This window comes from Vicugna pacos, chromosome 6, assembly GCF_048564905.1.
Source record: "Vicugna pacos chromosome 6, VicPac4, whole genome shotgun sequence".
NCBI classification, from domain to species: Eukaryota; Metazoa; Chordata; class Mammalia; order Artiodactyla; family Camelidae; genus Vicugna; species Vicugna pacos.
The window spans coordinates 48887674-48910232 of NC_132992.1; the positions used below are offsets into that span (position 1 = coordinate 48887674).

The 22559-nt window shown below is 37.4% G+C and overlaps 1 long non-coding RNA gene and 1 pseudogene across 1 annotated transcript in view; one reads left to right on the forward strand and one right to left on the reverse strand.

Annotated features, from left to right (window-relative positions):
- Window positions 1-22559, reverse strand: part of LOC116280959 (uncharacterized) — a 135148-nt gene that overhangs the window by 47954 nt on the left and 64635 nt on the right. The window contains exon 2 of the long non-coding RNA XR_004190361.2: window positions 22374-22516. This is a non-coding gene — a long non-coding RNA (uncharacterized lncRNA). The remainder of the gene's footprint in view (window positions 1-22373; window positions 22517-22559) is intronic.
- On the forward strand, window positions 22366-22520 carry LOC116281113 (U1 spliceosomal RNA; annotated as a pseudogene).

The following is a 22559-nucleotide window of genomic DNA, read 5'->3' on the forward strand; positions in this document are numbered from 1 at the left end:
AAAATTTCTGAGAATTTTATTGTTTAGAGAATGGGGGACAGGGAGTGTGAGTTCATCAATAGTGGTTTTAAATCAGAGAAATAATGAATCTTATTACGGTGAGCTCCACTACAGCAGAATTAAGAAGAAAAAAAGACTATGTCATGAAGATAAGGTGATAGTGGTAGATACCATTTCCAAAGTTTGAAAAACAGTAAGTGAATCAAAATATCTATCCAGAAGAAAAATCTTCAGTCTGTGAGCTAATACCAGCTTTTCTAAAAATGGAGCTTAAAACCGGCAATATGGATTCCAGTACACAGTTTGCTATTTAACACACAACATCTCATTGGAAACTTGATACCCAAAATCAATTCAAACAGATTGGGAACAATGTTGTCATTTTTAAAAGTGTGTGTATGTGTGTGTACGTGTGTGTGTGTGTGTGTCTGTGTGTAGTCATTACTGATCTCATAACTAGTCTCAAGTCTCACTTGACACATCACATCTGGCAATTAGGAATTTGATGAAGTCATATCACCCGGTATCACCAGCAAGCAAGCAAGGGAAAATTTCAGAAGAACTTCAGGAACATAATAGTTACAGAAAGAGAAATGTGGGGCAGGGTGGGAGGGTAGCTTCAAAGAAGAAGCATGGGAAAACATGCGTCTTCAGGGAAGATATGTTCTTTTCTCCAAAGCTATAAAATACGCTGATCCCAAAATGCTAGACTCCAAAAGTGTCCTATGAGGCCACTAGGACTGCAACCAATGTCAGTTATCTTGCTGTTGCTAGAATACCGCCAGGCCCAAGCTGGGATCTTCTGAATAGCATGCAATAGCCTTAAAGAGACAGAATGAAGATTAAAGCTCAGTCTGCCTCATTTACATTTTAATACATATTCTAAATTGGCACTTTGGGTACACCTTCTAAGACATTTGGTTGCAATTACAAAAGGTGATTTGAGAGCCAACATTTTTCCCTAAAAGAAAAACTAACATACAAGTTTTCATTCTGAATTTTGTAGTGAAAGGAACATTTCCTTCCATGGCTTGGTTGAATTCAACTATCCATGTGTCTATGGCAGCATAATTCTAATTCCATCATTTTTCTTCAAGTAGTTGAGTTGACTAGAAGTTGGTGGATAAGGAGGAGATCTGTATAGATACTCAAGACCCAAATATTTCACACTGCTCATTGACAGTGAACTTGAGAGATATACAGTATCACTAGGAAACTGCCTTGTGCACACTGCATCATCTCTCTTGATATGTCTGAGGACAGAGTACTCAGGATGTCTATTTTGCTTTGTTAGGGGTTTTGTGGAGTGTGCAGAGGGATTCATTCTGATAGTGAGCTCAGACTTATTCAAGTGGGAATTCATGCTTCCCATTTCTTTATTTTTTGCTTATCTGAAGTGATGAGTTTCTATATTGACCGAAAAGTTTTTTCCACATAATTATCCTAAACCGTAAGTGACATTTTAACCTTTAAAATCAAAACGTTGAGAGATGGACATTGGAAAATTGTATTTAAAGAGAGTGGCCAATGTGGTACATGAAACAGTTTGCAATTAATATAATTTTTCACTGCACTCAGATAAGATGATAAGAGAACCATAAAGCTTTTATGATGATGGCTTTATTAGAAAAGAAAAAATGGCATTATGGTGATATTTAAAGCAATATCATAGCAGACTACTTTATAACAAATATATATACCCCTTTAGGCATTGTTCTTTTAGCTGTCCTAGGCTATTGCTCACTGAACTAATAAGTCTGAACTGTTTTCTAATTCCTGTGTAAAGATGAAGGTATCGGAAACTTATCATGAATACTAAAGAAGAAATACATGCACTAGGGAAAGTGCACCTGTGCATTGCTATTCTCTGTCTGACTCTATAGCTGCCACCATTAATATTTTTTGTGTTTCTCACAGCTGTCAGAATGTGCTGGCTTCTGCTTTATTCTCAGAGCCTATACACATCTTTTCAAGCTACGTGGTTTGCGTGTTAATGTTCGACCAAGCCATTTTATTCACTCTAATTTTGATCTTATCAAAGGCAGGACAAGGATTTTAAATGCTACAACCATTCATACTAATTAGAAGAACTATTTAACAGCCAGCCTTAGCTTTCTCAAAGACTAAGACATAAGAAATAGGGTTCACAACTAAAAGGATAGCAATAGCATAGAAAAATTTTAGATGCTCACATTTATTTAGCCTGTGTTTTAAATCCAGTTGGGCACTATTTTCAAATAATCAGAAATCAGAAGACATACCACTTACTCAAGATATGATCATAGGGGTTTCAAGCCAATGCTATCTTACATGTCCTTTAGCACAACTCCCTAATTCATGAATGAGGAAGCTTAGAAGAAGGTAAAAGTCCTACCCAAAGTCACACTGTGAGTTAATGGCAGAGTCAGGACTTAAAAATATGCCCTTCTGCCTCCCAGCCACACAACATAAGCTAAAATCAAACAGCAGAAAGATGTAAATCATTTGAAAAATTAGAGCACCTAAGAGATACATTTTAATTGCCTTATTCTACATAGAATCTCTATGCAAGTCACAACGATCAAATTTTCTTCCTTACAAGTTTTAACTCATGCTTTTCCATCAGAAGTGATTCTATCACCTCTGCCAGATCTTACAGTGAGAGTTTTAACCCTGATCCCATCAGAAGACTTGTAATTGATCAATGTGCCATTTCTCAAAATATCACACTATTGTGGTGTGGCCTTTTGTCACTTTATTTAGAATATTGATAACCTCAATACGTACAGAGGTGGCTTTCCACACCAAACACACCTCAGGAGATATAACCGTACTCACTCAAACAAATACACAGAATGTTAGTTAGCTCACCATTATTTAAATCATTTGGCCCACGTGGAGGCTTACAGCCAGCATGCCCACAGGCCATCTTAGTAAAGTACACTGCTGAATTTCCAAACGTGTAGACCTCTACAATCTTGAAACACAAATTAGATAAGGATCAAACCTGAAGGACATGCTGAGCTTCCTTGCTGCTTTAATTAACCATGTAGAAGGGTCTACATGTACAAGAGAAGGGAACATATGAGGTAAAGAATGTTCAAATTAGAGATCTTATCAGTCAAATGTACTGTCAGTTGTTAATAAGAAAAACTGATAAGTTGGTGAATTTTCTATAAGATATGAGAAAAATGTATAACTAAGTATTGTTAACTAGAATTTTTTTCAGTGATGAAGACAAATAGGGTGAGTCTTTTAGATTAAAGAGATTATTAATTTCTCAGACCTTGTGTTAAGTGGAAATTCAGAAGGATCCGTAGAACACTGCCAGGTAGGTAGAAGTGAAAAAGATGCCCTACATCAGTTAATTGGCAACTAACATGATTTCTGAGGCTGTGTCACTAACTCATTATATTGAACTATTTAGAGTTATATACGAAAAATACAAGGTAGTAGGGAAAAAGGAAACTTGGGAAAAAAGAAAAGAGGAAGGACCTCAAGAAGTAAAATACACACTGGGCCATGACACATTTAAAAGCTGTGAGAATCAATAAATTTTGTGTTTACCTTTTGGTCTGATCCCAGTGGGGCATGAAAGGAAGTAGAATTTTTCACTTCAACTTTAAAGAAAACTTGGGGAAACAGAAGCAGTATAATTTTCCTATCCTAAAACTAAATTGTATTCCCAGATATCAAGCTTCTGAGAACCAGAAGAAAAATATCTATTAAGCTTTTTGAATCACATATTCACTCATAAAATCCTTGGGATTTTATAATCTATACACAAGGAAAATGTCTCCTCTGTTTTGACCAGGCAAAGAGGGCAATGAGTAGATCTCTTCGACTAGAAGAGAACCATGGCCTATAAGTTCGAAGTGCTCTTGAACATTCATCTCTGCCTCCTTAATCATCACACTAATCTCATAAAGAATCTCAGAGATGCAGAATGTCAAATGACTTAATTACTGTATTATGTAAGTGTCAAGGATTATACCCTGAGCACACAGACAGTTGGGAAAAGGCTTCTGGCCCCACTTCTAACATATACTTGGGGAACAGTCATAGGATACACATACGCCTGTTTGCAGAGAATAACACACTTTCTGAATGAAATAGTCATTTAAGAATATGGCATTCCCTTTAAGTGATTTGGAAGTCAATTAATTTCAATCCATTTCATTGTACTGACTGCTAAAAGGAGGACAAAACACTCAATGAGATTTCTTTAGCTTATAACAATGTATTCTTCCTCAAAAAAAAAATTGACTGGAACAAACTTAAGATTCTGTAAGTGAGGTTTTACAAAAACACTTTTTCCCCACATAATGGAGACAGTTTGTTGTATTAGGCAGCGCTATTCATGTATTCGCAGGCACATGCAGATGGTTCTGTTCTCTGCTCTGGCACCCACATCCTCGTGGTAAGCAACGAACTCTGTTTCTGTTACAACTGTCACTGTTGTTTTGGCCGTCTTTAACTTGCTTGGTGACTCGAGAATTCTTTTGTCAGGATCTGCACCCATAAAGTGGTCACAGCATGGCCTTTGTTGATAAACTGTTCTCACTTAACTGACAGATATTTTCTGATGTCTTGAATATAGTGACAGTGATCCCACAGTGACAGCTAACACTGGAAAAATTCTACAGTCCAATTTTAACTACAAGATATAGAAGAAGACCCAGAAGACCTCGGGGAATTGAATTAACAAGTTGTAGGGTACAAATGCAAATTCCCTCCAGGAATGTTGGAGAGCACCTGATTATGTACATCCCTGCCTACATTAGGTATTATGCTATTTTAAAATCTCTGTTAATTGAATTGATTAAAAATGGTATCTTATTATAATTTATTTTTTCTTATTTAATATTGTCATATCTTAATTTGCCATTTCTGTTTTTCACTTGTTCACTCTCTTTGCCTGTTTTGTTATTGAGGACATTTTCTTTTATTGAATTGGAAGAGCACTTTATGTACAGAATTTCATTCTAAAGTTGAGAATATATTAAGGGATAAATGACCAGAATCTCTTTGATCTAAATTACCTGCAACAGGATACAGAAAATGTTACTCACTAAAATTCCAGAGACATTAGTAGGGGAGTAGTATATTTATTTTCAGTCTGTACATAAGGAAAGGGCTGCTTTGGAGCTTGGATTTTTGGAAGTTTGAGGCATAGACTAGGCATGAGAAGAACAGTAAAAAGTTGTGGATGTGTGATGCGACTGGAAACAATCTAAATGTCCAGCAGTAGAAGATTGGTTAAGTAAATTATAGTATGATCCACATAGTGAGATGCTATGCAATTGTGGCTGGCATCTTGGAAAATAGCCGCCAGTGATACCTGGCCCCAGCACCATCCTTTGTATCATCCTCTCCCTTTGAGTGTTTTCTGGACCTAGTGACTTGCTTCTAACCAACAGAATATGGCAAAAGTGATGGGGTGTTACCTCTGAGACTGGATTACAAAAAGACTCCAGCTTCTGTCTTGGTCAGCCCTTCTTGCTCTCTCATTTCCTCTGAATAGGAACCAGCTGCTGTGAGCTGCTCTGTGGAGAAGCCCACATGGCAAGGAACTAAAGGTAGCCTCCAGCCAATGAGTGAGGAACTGAGGTCTCAAACCAATGGCCTGCAAGGAATGCAATCCCACCAACAAGCATGTGTGTGAGCTTGCAAGCAAATGCTGCCCCAGATGAGCCTTGTGATTTCTGTAGGCCAAACACATAAATGTTAGCTACTTTAAACCACTAAATGTGGGGGTAATCGGCTATGCAGCAATAGATCACTAATACTGCAGCCATCAAAAATGGTAATGTGGATGCCCAGTGTCAGGAGACTGGTGTGGATATGGGTGTGTGTACGTGTAGTCTGTCCTGCTGCAACACATGTGTCTGTATATACACGATGGATAAATAGGAGAATTATGTCAGTATAAAATGGGGTCACATTGGTTCATATGCAATTTTTTCGAGAGAAGCAGAACCAGAATAGGAGGAGAAGATTTCTAACCACCATCAGGGAAGGAAAAGCCATCCACTGAGCAGCTGTATTGACAACAGAAACCTTTTAGTCTATATTTTAGGGAAATTTAAAACAAGTCCCTGAGAATAGAAAATACGCATAAAACAATCTATTATGGCATGATTTACAAGATTTATGGTAAGAAAAGACTGCAAACAACCCAAATCCCATTAATATAAGATTGATTAAATAAACTATGGTATACCCAGCCATGGAATACTATGTAGCTGTAAAAAGAACTGATGACAATTCAGTATACTATTGTAAAGTGGTCTCCAGGATTTAGCTACTAAAGGGAGCACAGCAAGGAGCTGAACAGTGAGGCGTGTGTGTAATAAATGAGGGATGCTAATATGTATACATATTTTCTACTCTTTTCAAAAAGAAACTACCCAAGTTATCCAAAAACTAATTAAAAACATCACAATCAAAAGAAATCTGTGAATTTTTCCTTGAATTCTGATTTGAAGAAAACAACTATAAAAAGATTTTTTTTAAAACTGGAGAAACATGGATTGACATTATATGATACTAAAGAATTTTGGTTAATTGTGTTAGATGTGATAATGGCTTGATGCTCATGGCTTTATGTCTTTATCTGATATAAATATATACTGAGTTATTAACAAGTAAAATTATGTGATGTCAAGAATTTGTTTCAAAATATTTCAGTAGGGAAAAAAGGGATGAGGGGCAGAGTTGGGGAAACAGATACAAGATTAGAAAAATGATAACTGTCAAAGCTGGTTTTGGGGATACATTATTTTCTTTACTTATGACTATGCTTAAATTTCCAGAGGGAAAGGCTGAAAAATAAATTTTAGAAGATGGTTTGCTCAAAGACCTTCTGTCTTAGTCAGCTCAGGCTGCCACAACAAAATACAATAGGCTGGGTGACTTAAACAGTGGACACTGATTTTCTTACAGCTCTTGAGGCTAGAATTGCAAGATCAAGGTTGTATATGGTCATTTTCTATGAGGGATCTCTTCCTAGCTTGTAGACAGCCACCTTCTCACTGTGACCTCACATAGTGAAAAGAGAGTAAGCTCTCTAGTAACTCTTTCCATAAGGACACTAACCCCATTATGAGGGCCCCATCCTGATGACTTTATTGAAACCTAATTATCTTCCAAAGGTTCCACCAGCAAATATCATTATATTGGGGTGTAAGGCTTCAACATATGAATTTGAAAGGACATACTTTGGTCCATAACACCATCCTGCTCAGAGGCGCACACTCTCAGACAGGTACAACTCTCAGCTTATGGCCAGTTTCACTGGTATCCATAACTACATTGATGGTAGCCCCAACAGCTCAGAGCTCCACTTCCAACTATATTGTCTATACTCCTGCTCAGCATACTCCTTTCAGGTCTAATTAAAGGGTTAAGGGCTTTGCCACTCTATTGTTCTTGGACTTTTTTCATGTCTGACATGCCAGCCTACAGCCCTGCTAAATTGTCTGCCTGGTAGTCCAGGTTGTCTCCCCAGGTACCAAAGATCATTTCTGCTAGTGCTCTGGTTATGAATTTGCTTGGATTTTGAATACCCTGCCCTAACTTTATTTTCCAGTTAAGCCCTGATGTTTTTAGTGTTCGGTTTTGCCAAATACAAGGTTTTTCAGGAAGATACATTGCATTTTGCCAGAAATGCCTGTATATGCAAAAAAAAAAAGTATGGTAAAGAGTAGCTTATCAAATAGTTTGTAGATGGCATGATTCAATTTTTAATACATATATATGCACAAAATAAGTTTTTGTAGTTGTTTACATGACTTCTCTAATTTTTCCACGTACATTTTTGTGGGCTCATAAAGGAAATGATAAACATTTTTAAAATTAAAAAGCAATTGATAGTCCAGAGTCTGGTCATTTAGAAAACTAAAAAACAAATTCAAGGGCTAAGAGATGGAGATGGAATAAATTCTGTAATCACCTGTAGCTTAGAGAGGTCTTAGCACTCCACTCTGAGTGTCTCTGGAAGACAGAGACATTTCCACTAATCCCACATTAGCAGAAGTAAAACTGTCTTTTGCTGGGGTAAAAAGCAGAGTGGGCTAGGAGTGGGGGACTGACTATTCTGCATCTTATTTTGAAGAAGAAGATGACTGAGAAGCCAAAAATCTGAAGAAGTTATCAAGATGACAACTTAAATCGAAAGAGGGTAAAAAAACGCTATACACCTGAAACTAACATTGTAAGTCAACTACACTTCAATAAAAATTTTTACAAAAAGGAAGAGAGCAAAAAGAACTCAATTTTATAAAATAAAATAAAAAATGTGTACTGCTATAGTCCCTTAAACATATCATCTTCACAATATCTCCTGACATATGTGTAACTGCCTTCACTTTGCAGATAAGGAAACAGACTCAGAATTCAAGCAACTTGATGAGGTTATGGAGCTAGTAAGCAGAGATTCTATCCTACCTCTGTCCTTCTGTATTTGTATTTCATGCTGGAGAGGATGTGGAGAAAAGAGAATCCTCCTACAGTGTTGGTGGGAATGTAGTTTGATGTAATCATTATGGAAAACAGTATGGAGATTCCTTAAAAAACTAAAAATAGACTTATCATATGATAAAACAATCCCACTCCTGGGCTTATATCCAGAGGGAACTCTAATTAAAAAAGATACATGGACCCCAATGTTCACAGCAGTACTATTTACAATAGTCAAGACATGGAAGCAACCTAAATGTCCATCGACAGATGACTGGATAAACAAGATGTGGTATAGATATACAATGGAATACTACTCATCCATAAAAAAGAATAAAATAATGCCATTTGCTGCAACATGGATAGACCTGGAGATTGTCATTCTAAGTGAAATAAGCCAGAAAGAGAAAGAAAAACACCATACGATATCACTTATATGTGGAATCTTAAAAAAAGGACACAAATGAATTTATTTACAACACAGAAACAGACTCACAGACATAGAAAATAAACTTATGGTTACCAGGGGGGAAAGAGTAGGAAGGGATAAATTGGGATTTTGAGATTTAGAGATACTAGCTACTATATAAAATACATAAACAACAAGTTTCTACTGTAGAGCTCAGGGAAATATACTCAATATCTTGTAGTAACTTATGGTGAACAAGAATATGAAAATGAATATTTGTATGTTCAGTATGACTGAAGCATTATGCTGTACACCAGAAATTGACACAACATGTAAACTGACTATGCTTCAATAAAAATACATATACACACACACAAAAATCTTGTAGTACCCTATAATGAAAAAGAATATGAAAATGAATATATGTGTGTTTATATATATATGGTTGAAACATGATGCTGTATACCAGAAATTGACACAACATTGTAAACTGACTATACTTCAATTTAAAAAAAATTGTATTTCAGAGAAAATCACATATACTGGTACTGGTCAAATTATTTTAGAAGGAATTTGCTTTCTCAAAATTAGACTACTTGTGTGACTTTGGAAAGTATCAGTTGCCTTTTTTACCTTAAGTTACTCCCTAATATCTCATTTAGTTTTATGATTCGGATATTGACCATACACAAACACTTGCCCAGAGGAATATGGGCAGGAGGTAACTGTTCCTGTCTCCTCCTGGCAATGGGCATTGCTGTACTGTCCTGAGGGCCTCTAGGACATAACACATATAGACAGTGGTCTGTCTTCCAATCTTTCTCTGTTCTTCTCCTTTCTCACAGGGCCATAAATACAGTGGACATTTCCTTAGACCATACAAATTATGCCATTAGTCTATTCATTACATTTTTAAATACAGTTTGACTATTTTTATTTCTAATATTTTACAGATCTCAATCAAGGTTTTATATTGGCATTGCAAAGCTAAGATCCTAAAGACCTCATAAAAGCTCACTTTCTCTATCATTTCTAGAACTGTTCACTTTCCATCTCTTCTGAATTACCAACCCTTCTGTAACCCTCTGAACTTGGGGAAGCTCCAATGAGCATACACTAATTTGCTGGAGCTGCTGATCTATATTCTTTTCTTTTGATTCTGCCTTGCACATCCTTTACCCTTATGTTTGACTCTTGCAATTCTCCTTACTGCCCACTCTGCCTTTTCCTTAGGTCAGTCTTAAGCATGCATTAGAGTTAAGGGACAATGGAAACACTAGAACTCTTTCTACCACCCCCTTAACACATCCGTAAAACAAAGATCATTGGCATCTTTAGAGAAGGCTTTGAAGTCTTCCCATCAGCTAATGCCTTCTAAATTATCCCGCCCAAAATCAATTATGGTAAAGATAATTTTAATATTGAGTAATGTTATTAATTCTGGTATTTTAAAAATTGATAACAATGGCATAAGTGATAACTATCAGCTCTTTATAGTTAACATAGTTTCTCTAGCAGGCTATCTAGGACAATGGTCTTCACTGTGTTGATTTGAAACCATGCAGATAAAACAACAGAATCTATTGTTCATCAGATTCCAAGGTAGCCAAAAAGGATTTACACAAGATCCAAAAAACATTTAACTTCTCAAAAGCATCCCTGGGCAAGAAGACATTATCTTCCAATGGAATTAGATCACTTTAACACCTGCTTCTTGTAGTCTTATTTCCCATGATCTTGTCTGTTTCCCGGTCTCTAGGTTCATCCTGCAATCACAGGTCTGGCTCAACTGTTCAGCTTTCCACACCTACTCATGACTCCTGTTTTCAACCCTGACTGTCCCCATGATCCTGTCTTGTGGCTCCCAGCCTCATCCTGATGCCCACTTGGTGCTCTCTGATTCTGAACAGTCAGTCAGTCACTCTGAACACACAGAAAGCTGTCTAATTAATGGATCTCTAGGAATATTATTAGGTGTAGTCATATTATGGCCCTGTTAAAGAAAAGAAATGATTCTGACACTTGGTAATTAGTAAGGAAGACTTTAATCAGAACAATTGCATTAGGTGTCAAAGTGGTCACAATAGGGAAGAGAGATCTGGCACCATGCCAGTTACAGCAAAGACTACTGAGGATTTATAGCCAAGGAGCAGAGGTTGGGGGCTGGAGGTCACAGATAGAGTATCACTAAGAGGAGACTTCAGTGGTAGGAGGATTTTTGCTAAACCAACTTAACAAAATTCTTGCTAATGGCAGATCAGAGTAATGAAATATTGAGGATGGGAAGTGAAGAATTTGATTAGACATCAAGGGTGATCAATTCTCAAGGATGGGAGACTCTCATTTAAGTGACTTAGCAGGATATTTGCTAAAATCAGACTGGGCAGGCTGAAGACAGGACACAAGGACGAGTCAAAAAGAGTGTTCAGAGGAGCCTGTCTACTGTTTGGTTAAAGAGAGTCTTTGTCAGCCCAAATCAGCATTTGTAAACAAAAGAAGGAAAGAGGGAAGTTAACAGACATTTAATGACTGTCTGGTTGTGACACTGTGTCATTATGTGGTACTTTGTTTATATTATCTTATTTAATCCTAAGTAACATAAGGAAAGGCATCATTACCCTCACTTTACATATGAAGAAAAACTAAGGTTCAAAGAAATTAAATAATAGATCCTGGGATCAAAAGACTTGGATTAGACGTTGACTTTTTCCTATAACCTTTCACCATCTCTAGTGATCTTAAACAGCTCACTTAGCCTCAGTCTCAGCTGATGTGCAAAATGAAGACAATATACCTTCCTCTCCAGTCTTTTATCAGCTAATATCTATGTGGGAATGACTACAGAATCTGTCTCTTAAATTTTGTCTCTAGATCTATACTTCCAAATGTCTCCTAGATAGATGCTCCTGAAAATAAATGTCCCAAATCAAACTCATTATCTTCCTTCAAAATATCTGCTCTACTTCCCAAATTCTTAAACTCATTAAATGATAGCTATACCATTTTTTAAGCTAGACACACAGAGTTATACTAATTCCAGGCACTCAGGACTCCCACACCCAAACACATACTTCCATAAGCAGATACCTCATCCTAAGAGAAATATTTCCCAAAGCCTCCTTCTCAAGTATGTCTTTATGGTCACTCTGTTCATGCTCTCACTAGGTCCCCTGGGCTGCAAATGACAGTCTTCAGTGGCCTCCTTACCAATGATTGCTGTCTGCCCCTGTCAATCCTCTTAATAGTCATTACTGTCGTATCTATTAAAACTGAGTCTGATCATGTCATTGTGCTGCTTAAAAATTCTGTTAACCCTTTACTGCCTACTAGTGCAATCCAATACCCTTAGCTAGGCATTCTAGGCCCTCCTAAGTCACCATTAACTTCTTGACAAGCACCACCTCTAACTGCCCCTCCACACTGAGCATCTGCTCAGGAAACCCCTCTTTTCTCTGTATCACCTGTTCCCTCTCTGAAATGCCCATCCCCTCATTCTTCACCTGGTAAAATGCCTTAAAAGAGATCCAGGTCAAATGTCACCTTCTTCCCTGAATTCTTCTGCCATCCTCTCCCCATCCTCCTCCATCCACAGCACTTTTGTCCATACCTCGAGCACAGCCATTAATCACAAAGGGAGTTGATGTCCCATACATCTATTTCTCCCATCAAATTGTTTCCTGAATGCAAAGATCATCTGTGAGTCACACTTATGTCTCCTGAGCCTCACCTAACCTAAAATATCATTTCACCCACAATACATTTCCTAAACCACAAAATTATAGAAAATGAGATAGCTCCCTTGTCCATCATTTAAAATCAAGAAAAACAAAAACAACCACAATTCAATGTGCAATGTCAATTCAAACGCAGCAATGTTCCCATTCATTGGAAATTAAGGAGAAACAGGATCCAAAAAAACTTGTCTCTTAGGATTAAAACACATTATTGCATAATTATAGACCACATTTTGAAAACTAAAGTGTGTTGCTTCTTTGGGGATTTGATTTCTTTCATTCCACTTACTATTTTTATAGCATGTATGATAAGCTTCCTAAAGTCATTTCCTATGTAGTTACTAGAATAAAAGAAATTTAAATTAAATATTTTAAAGTTTTTCCTTAGGAATATTAAATCATCACTGCCAATGACTGCCCAATGAATATTCTGGGTTGCTATGATTCCTAGTTAAAGACTTAAATTCTATGATAGAAAAACATTAAAAATTCCCCTGCAATAAAGTAATTCTAAGTGAATTAATAGAACTTATAGGTATATAGGCTCATTATTTACAATATTCTTCCTTGTTTAGTTATCAAAGAGATGAGTTACAAATATTATAGTTCATGCTTGTAAAACATAATTTAATTATTATACAATTTGTCACTAAATTCTCTGATCTTTATGATCCAGCCTGACCAATCCAGAATTGCTCAGAACTGCAATTTAAACCTGCGCTGATCTGTAGAACTTTTCCTGAGTAATGTCTTTCGACATACAGAACCGCACAGATGTGTTTGTTGTTCTTTGCTCTAGAACTTAACATATCTCCTTGGCTCTAAATTTTGTTTATCAACTACACAATATTGTAAAGAGTATTTTATTTATATGCTTCACCCCCAAAAAACTGAAATGCAATTTTCCATAGGTAATTTTCCCAACACTGTTCCTCTGGATGACATGGTCAATTTCATTTCTGAGAAAAAGACAAATAGAAATTGTATCTACCTTTCAGGTATACTTTACTTCGTCAGACTGCTGGTTGCTTTCTCAATATCCATTTTCCCCTACTTCCCCATTAATGGGATTCCAATTCTGTCGACAGCATCCATGTGCTCAGGAGAAAAAAAGCACCTATATTTCCCAACCTCCCTTGCAGACTGAAATGATCATGGGACCTAGAACAGACCAATGCCATGGAAGTGGAAGTCGTTGTTGGGCCTTCTGGAGAAGTTCCAGAAAAAGGAAATCTAAGTCAGCTGACATAGTCATTTTTGTTCTTTGCTCTTTCTCCTTCTTCCTTCTTAGACCTTGAGAAAAGGGCCTAAAGAATTGCTGACATCTCAGCCCTGACACCTAGAGCCACCTAGCCAACACCAGCAACCAGACTTCTCATGACATAACAAAAAACAAGCCCCTATCTCGATCAAGCCACTGTTATTTGAGTTTTCTGTTTCATGCAGCCAAACCGAATACCTGAGAAATCTGTACTAATACAGCAATGCTACGAACTTGAATCACACTGTGTACCCATCGGCACAAAAGAATGGCACTGCTTTTCACACGCGGATTTTGTTAAATTTTACATTTCAGCACCTTAATAAAAGTCATTAGACAAATCCAATTTTGTCTATTAATGAAAACCTTTTGAGAGAGTAGGTCCTAAATGAAGAGCACAGTATCTAGTAAAAAGGCAAGACAATGAAAGGAAGGAAGGTCAGCATCCTCAAAGACAGATTCCTCCACAATACAGCACTGGAAAAGAAGCAGGCAGAGTCCTACAGAGCTGCTCCTAAAAATAATGGCTACGTTAAAAAAAGAAAAAAAAAAAACCAAGGAAGGAAAAGACTATGAACACTATAGCCTCTGAAATGTAACAGAATGTAACAAACATAATGATTTGTTCCATATATCTGTCTTTACATTGCAGCTTTGTTATTTTGTTTGAAAAACTCAGAACATCAGACATACTCATAAGCCCCAAGTCATACACAAAAGATTTTGAACTCATTTTCTCTCTCATTGAGTATTATAAATGCCTACTTTATGCCAGACACTAACTATTCTAGTCCCTGGAGAGATGGCAGTGAAGGAGACAGTCAAAGCTTTTGTTGCTAAGGAGCTTAGAGCCTGATGCGGGGGAGGGGAAACATGTAAAGGAGTTTGCCGGTGGTAAGTGCTGAAGAGGGGAAGAGAAAGGGAAGAGGTGTGACTTGTCAGGAGTAGGGATAGTCAGGAAACTCACTGAAATGACATTGAGTAAAGATCTAAAGGAGCAAGGAAACAACTTACGCTGATACCTAGAGAAAGAACATTCCAGGCAGTGGGGTGGGGGTAAAATGAGCAAAAGAGAAAGTTGGCGGGTAGGAGTGCTTACTTCAAGTGCTCAGATGGAGGTCAGTGGGGCTAGCGTGGAGTAAGCACCAATTTTAGAACAACGGGTTGAGCCACGTCTCGGGCACCACATTTATTTGCTTAAGATTCATCCATGATATTCAAAACTTACATTTGAGCCTCAATTGAGCCTGATATTGGTCGGGGGTCGGGGAGTGGTTCTTATATGGAACACTTTAGAAAACAATTAACAACAAAAGAATTCTTGTTATATTATAAGAAAAACTCCTTTTAAATAACTGGTCATAAGGAACTATATTTTCATGTTGTTACCAATTTTTTCAAAAGGTATGGCACTCCAATATTTCATGCACTTTTTAAATCTCAGGTTTTCAAAAATGTGCTGCACATATTAAGCAGCAGTTTCAACCTTTAGAAGATTTTTATCCAGTAATACAAGTAATTTTCTGAAAGAGTATTGCTTGTGTGAAGAAAATTAAGCACCTGTCTCAATTTAGGAGTATGTCTTAAAGAGTATCACTTAAAAGGGTTATAGTCTTAGGGGTCAGAAATAGTAGATTGAGGTTTCTAATGTGTATCAAAATGGAAATTTTATTTGGATAGATTTTGTATCATTCCAGTTGCCTCACTGAAATGTAGATAAAAGAATACCAAAATTTGCTGCATTAAAATTTTGAACTCATTGCTCTAAAAGGATGTATCTTGACTGCCTATGTGCTTGAGGTGAGTCATTTATCCTCTTATTCTCCCACAGAGAATTTGATTGCATTCAAACTACCCAGCTGGAGAATTCAAGCTATCTTTGGAAAAGTTGATATCAAAGAAAGATCTGTGAAGAGTTCTCCTACCCTGCACGGGAGCTTGAATGCAGCCAGAGGTAGCCATCACCACCTCTTCACAGCTAAGGAAGCCAGAAGAAACAGCTCGCCATTTCCTTCAGGTACTTCTAGCACTTGTGAATTTACCACTTTAGAAGAGGAGGGAATAAATTCGGTATGTTCATGCTTGTTTTCAAAAACTTGTGTGTTACTTTGATTCATCTTTCCCTCAATATTCGTATCAATAAACACACAATCCAATTAGATTTTAGAACTTTAATTAGTATTAAAACCATTTAATTCAATCTATTTTACAGGTCCACCCACTGTAGAATTCTAAATAAATTAGTCACATTTGTCTCTTTCATAGAGCTTTGTCTTAAAAAACAATCATAGCATTCTCTTATATAATACTTGTAATAGAAGGTACTATTTAATTTACTTTGAAACTAATACTTCATTTGATCCTCCAACCAACCCTAATAAGTAAGAGCCATTATCACCTTACAGACAAGGAAATTAAGAAACATGGAGCTAAGTATCTTTCCCCTCATCACACAGCTGGCAAGTAGTAGAACCAGGATGCAGACAGATCTGGCAGTGTGGGCTCCAAACCCTAGCCTTTAACCATGATGTTTTCAAGTGAATTAGGTCTACAAAATGTGAGTCTGTTATTCTGCAGATACGTAATTGTGCCTAAAGTAAGGCACTGCTAGGTGAGAGGTAGCCAAGGTAGTTACCCAAAGATAGGAAATGTGAGCAGACATCCATGGAAACATGTCGAACACTGCCAACTTATAAATAATAGTCGAAAAAGTGTGTAGAAGGAAATTCCATACAAATCTAGAAAAACTCCTAAACCAAGGCTATGAGCGAGTGGTTCAAAATGAGAGCGGGATTTGAGATGTCATTAAAAAAAGAGGAATAGGATTCGAGAAAGAGAAGGCATAGAAGGGAAGTTCAGCTTGAGCAAAGAGCATGAAGAAGGAAAACACAGGATTTTAACAGGACAACAAATACACCAACTACTGGAGGAGTAGATTCACCAGTGCCATCTGATGGTCTAAGGATTTATTCATTTATTATGTCATGTTCTTTGAACGTCTTGGAAAAATATAAGTATTTTTATTAAGCCTATTTCTGGACATAGAGATTATCATACTAAGTGAAGTAAGCCAGAAAGAGAAAGAAAAATACCACATGATATCATGTATATGTGGAATCTTAAAAAATGACACAAATAAACTTACTTACAAAACAGAAACAGACTCACAGACAAAGAAAACAAACTTTATGGTTACCAGGGGGGAAAGGGGATGGGAAGGGATACTGGGAGTTCAGGATTTGCAGATACTAACTACTGTATATAAAATAGATAAACAACTACTGTATAGATAAAAACTACTGTATAGCATAGGGAACTATATTCAGTACCTTGTAACTGCTTATGATGAAAAAGAATATGAAAACGAATATATATATATATATATATACATATATATGTATATGTATAACTGAATCACTATGTTGTTCACCAAAAATTAATATAAAATTGTAAAATGACTATACTTCAATTTTTAAAAAAGTCTAATGCTATTACTTTTGCTTGTGGATTTTTTTTTGCCCAATTCTAATTTTCAAAAGCCAGAAGAACTGCTAGCTCTCCTACAAACTTGGAACCCCTTAACTTCCAGATCATTCAATTACAGAATCAAAAAATTGGGGTCAGATCTGTGATCTAATCCAGCCTTAACACTTACTTGCTCAAAAGAGTTACTTAAACTCTCTAAACCCGTTTCCTCCTCTGTACTGTGGGAGAACAGTATCTCTCTCACTTGATATGCTAGGAGAGTTAAAATGAGATAATGTCCATAATTCGCTGAGTATCAGGACTAGGGCTTGGCCACAGTGGACTCTCAATAAGCATGTTTCTGCCACCCCTGTTCCCCTTCCCTGCGCACGCACACACACACACTATAACTTTAAGGGGATTCTTAAGATTATCTAGTACACCCTTTATTATTTAGAAGTTTTTTTTTAAAGGCTATTAATGTGAAATTGTATACCACAAACAATCTAAAGATAGGAGGCTGATTCTCTCTGTTTGATTTTAACTTTTAGCTTGCCAAGGGGGGAGATTTGCATGGTCTTCCTATTGACCATGAGCATGTCCAAAACCACCACTAGAGAAGGCACCCCTGCTCTGAGGTTGAGCTCACTTAGAAGCACCCTGTCCGCTCCATCTTGCTGGAGCTGAACACTCTCTTCCCAATTCCCAGGCCTCAGTTTATTTCAGGCCCTTTCCCTCTCTGGAACCTTCACAATCACAGTCACCCCCTTGAACGGCCCAGTTCTGCTCCTGCCAACCCTCTTATGCGGCATGAGTTTGCTTCTGGGCATTCTTTAACTTGAATCTACAAAGGAATAATGAAATACAGAACATAGGCAATATTCCAGATAATATCAACAGAGAAATCCATCCCCAGTTCAAAACAAATGGCTCAACCCAGATAAACAGAATACCAAATTAAATGCACTGACTGGTAACTCAGTTTCTAACATCACTGTGCCAGCATAGACATAACATTATAGCTTCATGAAACCTTCACAGATATGTACACATGGAGATTGCCCTAGAGGAAACCACATCTTCTGCCCCACATTTCTTATTTCTTAACCCTCTCAGATGCCAAATGGTCTTTCACTTTCTTTGATGAATATCCATACTTAGAAAATGTTCTATCAATCATTTGTACCTTAATATGAAATTAAATACATATGCTATGTCACCTGTGAGTACATGCATTTGAGGTCTAGCTACCAGTTGTGGAAAGAAAACATGTCACATGTTAGGAGGACTTCAAGCATCATCAGCCAGGTGAACAGAAGACAAGAAAATAGCTGGTTGGCCCCTGTAACCACAGAGCCCTACTTACGCTGCTCTGCCAAACATCAGGAGATTTAAGGAAATAAAATTATTATAAAGATGCCTTATTACATCCTTAACATTTGCTTTCATATTTACTTTTTATAAAGCGGACAATATGTCTTAAAAAAGGATTTTACTTAATGCTAAAGTAAAAAGATTTCTGGAGACTATTCCATTCCATTTATGTTTTTGCCTAAGCAAAAACAGAACTAATTGAGCTCATCAACCAGGTAAGTCCAGTTCAAGTCTCCTTACTTGTTTAGCCCTTGACTCCTGCTCAAGTCTTTGCTCTTACCCACATCTTACCAAGCCTGTCTCCGTGCTCATTCTCTGTTCCATGCCCCAGCCTAGCCTTGCTTCTTTCCCAAGAGAGGATCAGTTCTTTCTGGGCTCACCTGATCACTCGCGAAACAAATCCCATCTACACAGATTTGGTGGCAATTACCCTCATATTCAGATCAGCCTGCAATGTGATGAATGCTCTGTCTCCCAAGCTATCATGCTCCCTTAGTTAAATCATCCTGTTTCCTAGTTTACTTCCTTGAGGACACCTGGACCTTTCCTTATGGTTTTTCATCCCTGTTAATAACAATATCTGCAATTTTTTAATGGCTACCTAGCATTTATGGAGCCTGTTCTGTGTAGTATTTCATTAATTTTTTTATATAGGTCATTGCATTAACAACCCTATGAGATGAGTATTATTAAGCCAACTTTACAGATTAGGAAACTAACAAATCAAACAGTTAAATAATGTCAGAGCCAGGGCGATCTGGCTTCCAGGTCCTATGTGCAACACATAGTTCAGTGTACCACTTCTGCCTGTCCCTAATTAAAAGTGCCTTGGTGGGCAAAGACAAAAGTGACTCAAAGTGACCCTAGAGGAACCCAGTGCCCCTGAAATATTTTCTCGACCTTCACATTTTCTACAAAATGGGTCCCGTTGACCTTATTTTCCTCATCTCCCAGCATTTCTCAAAGCTTCCTCTTCCCTTTACAGCCTATCAACTACACAGCTCACACATTGGGGTCCCATGTGCCTGGCACATGCCCATCTGTCAGACAGTAGAAGAAGACAGAGTTTGCCACAAGGTACCACTAGATTGCCAGGCTGAAGCAGTCAAGTGCACAATTTATTCATAGGCAAAAACTTGTTAGCAATCTAAGTTCATTTAGTTTTGTTAGTTGTTCTTTTTAAATTAAAAAGTTAGGGATAATTACATTTTGATAATCCCTAAGCCACTTCTGACAGACTAAGCCTAGTACACATCTGAAAATGACACTTGTATAATAACTGCTTGTAAGACAAAACCGGGGATTAAAACTATAAGCTTGCATTTTAATGTTCAAATTCATGAAAGGAAACAAAATAATGATGCAGATATCCTTTGTTACACAGAAATCGCTCCTGTAGAATTTTGGAGATTACAGAATTAAAACCCAAGGAAAGGCCTCGATACCCAAAAAGTCAAATGAAAGTAAAAGAGATTTGTGTTTTGCTCTGTTTTGCTCAGTATTCATCCATAAGGAAAACATGCCTGTTCTTCATTAGGTCATACGACTTTTGAAAATGAGGTTGGTTGGAAAATGAAATTTAATACTTAGAATGTCAATGGCTACCAGCATAAAGGTGATACAGGTTAGTATGTCAACCACCATGCTTTAAATTCCAACTATGAGAAAAATATTCTAATAAAAATAATGGTTCTTTTCTTTTTATACAAGTGTGGTGTCACAGTTCATTGTCAATGGGATGTTGGCTTCAGTCACACTCCCAGTAAGACCTACTCACACCCTCTTGGAACATTGATACGTTAGTGGGATCAGAAGCCATAAGAGATGAGTCTGTAACTATGAGGAAAAGGTCCCAGGGTACAAAGCTGACCTGCTCAAACAATGGCTTTGACACAGGCCTTCTATGGCCAACAAAGTCTGCTGAGGAAGACAGTCCAACAGATCTTTGTATTCATCCATTTTTACTCTGACACAATACTATGCAAGACACCTGATCAAAGGTCCCCAGATATCTTTTAAAATAAAATCTTCCCATTTTGCTTTTGCACACATAAAACCCAAACCACCCCATTCCCATTGTCTCAATCTATATCCTAACTGCCCCTTCTATATCTTCCACCCCAGACAAATGTGCTCAAACTTCCTCATCCATCCAGCTCACATCACTGGCCCAACTCAGACTGAGCCTAGAAGACCCACTCATCCCCATTTCTTCCAAAGCCAATCAGAAGATTTCTTTTTACCGTGAACACAGCTCTTCAGAATCATTCAACTTAACATTGAACTTAGAAAATGAATGACATGCATATATCTTCTCCCTAAACCATGATCACACTAAAATGATAGGAATTAAAAAAAAAAAAAGACATAACAAACTCAAGGGCAAGGAGAGATAAGGGCGAGGCAGAAGGTCAAAAATAGGGAAAGTGACCGAAAGTCTATACGTATATGAAGAGGTTTTGTCCTCCTCAGACACAGACAGCCATGTTTCTAACCCCACTCACCCACCTCTCAACCACACTCCACTCACCTGTGGAGACCACAGGCTAATTTTTTGTAGAATAAACCTGAGAGACCTCACACTCTGGGATACCAGAGGCAGAGGAAGGGAGTAAAGCAAAGGGCGAGACACAAAAATCTGCATTGTGAATGCTAGGACCACCTAATCTTTTACCTCATGCTGCTCCCAGGGTGCTGAGGGCCCCGATTAGAAAATGACATTTTCTCTAATGAAAACTGAAAAGCCCGAAAGGACCTACAGACGCTAATGTTTGAGAGCTAACCTCCTTCCCAACGCCAATGAAAAATCCAGCTCTCTTCCCAGTTGCCCTAAAATGACACCTACCAGTAGGTTAGCCCCAGCCTCGCATACAGAAAGCTTCCAACCAGCCTTTCAATGCCCTATTATAAATAAAAATGGACGGTGAAGAGCTCCAGAAAGCTCAGGAAAGTCTCTAACATGAAAAGCAGAAAAGAGAAGAAACAGAGGCAGAAAACAGTAGCCTGGAAAAAAAGACAATAAAGAATATAAAACAAACAAAATTCTATAAGTAACATCACAAAAAAGATTAGAAAATATAGCACTTTTTAAAGTAAGAACAATATGGCAATGTTTTTACAAAAGGTAAAATTAAAGGGAAAAAGAGCCTTTAGAATGAAAAAATGATCATAGAAATTTGTATTTTTTAAATGGTTTGAAGTATAATGTTGAAGAACTCTCCTAGAAAACAGAACAAAAAGATAAAGAGATGGCAAATTTAAAAAAAAGATTAAAGCCTTACAGGATTCTTTCAGGATATTCATTATCTGACTAACAGTAGCTCCAGAAAGAAAGAAAAGAGAGAACAGAAGAAAGGAATTAATAAAATAAATAATTCAAGAAAAATTTCGAGAACTGAAGGCTATATCCCAGATTTAAAAGGTTGACTAAGGGTCCAGTGTTATGAACAAAACACACACACACACACACACACACACACACACACACATACATGCACACTGACTCATCACTGTGAAATTCAGAATACTGATGAGAGAGGTCATAAAAGAATCCAGAGAGAAATATATATATATATAAACAAATAATGATAATATACAGATATGGATATAATACAAGGCATAGAAACAGAATGGCAAATCTCAGTTGTAATGCTGGAGTGCAGAATATGAGAAAACACTGTGCATTACTTACCTGGCAAGGGAGAAGCCGTGATCATGAAGGTGGTTTTCCCAGGGTGAGGCTTATCCATTGCACTCCAGATGTGCGGACCCCTGCAATTTCCTCAAATGTGGAAATGTGGGAAACTCAATTGAATAATTTGTGGTAGTAGGGGACTGTGTGAAAAAACAAAAAACAATGCATTCAATATTTTGAGGG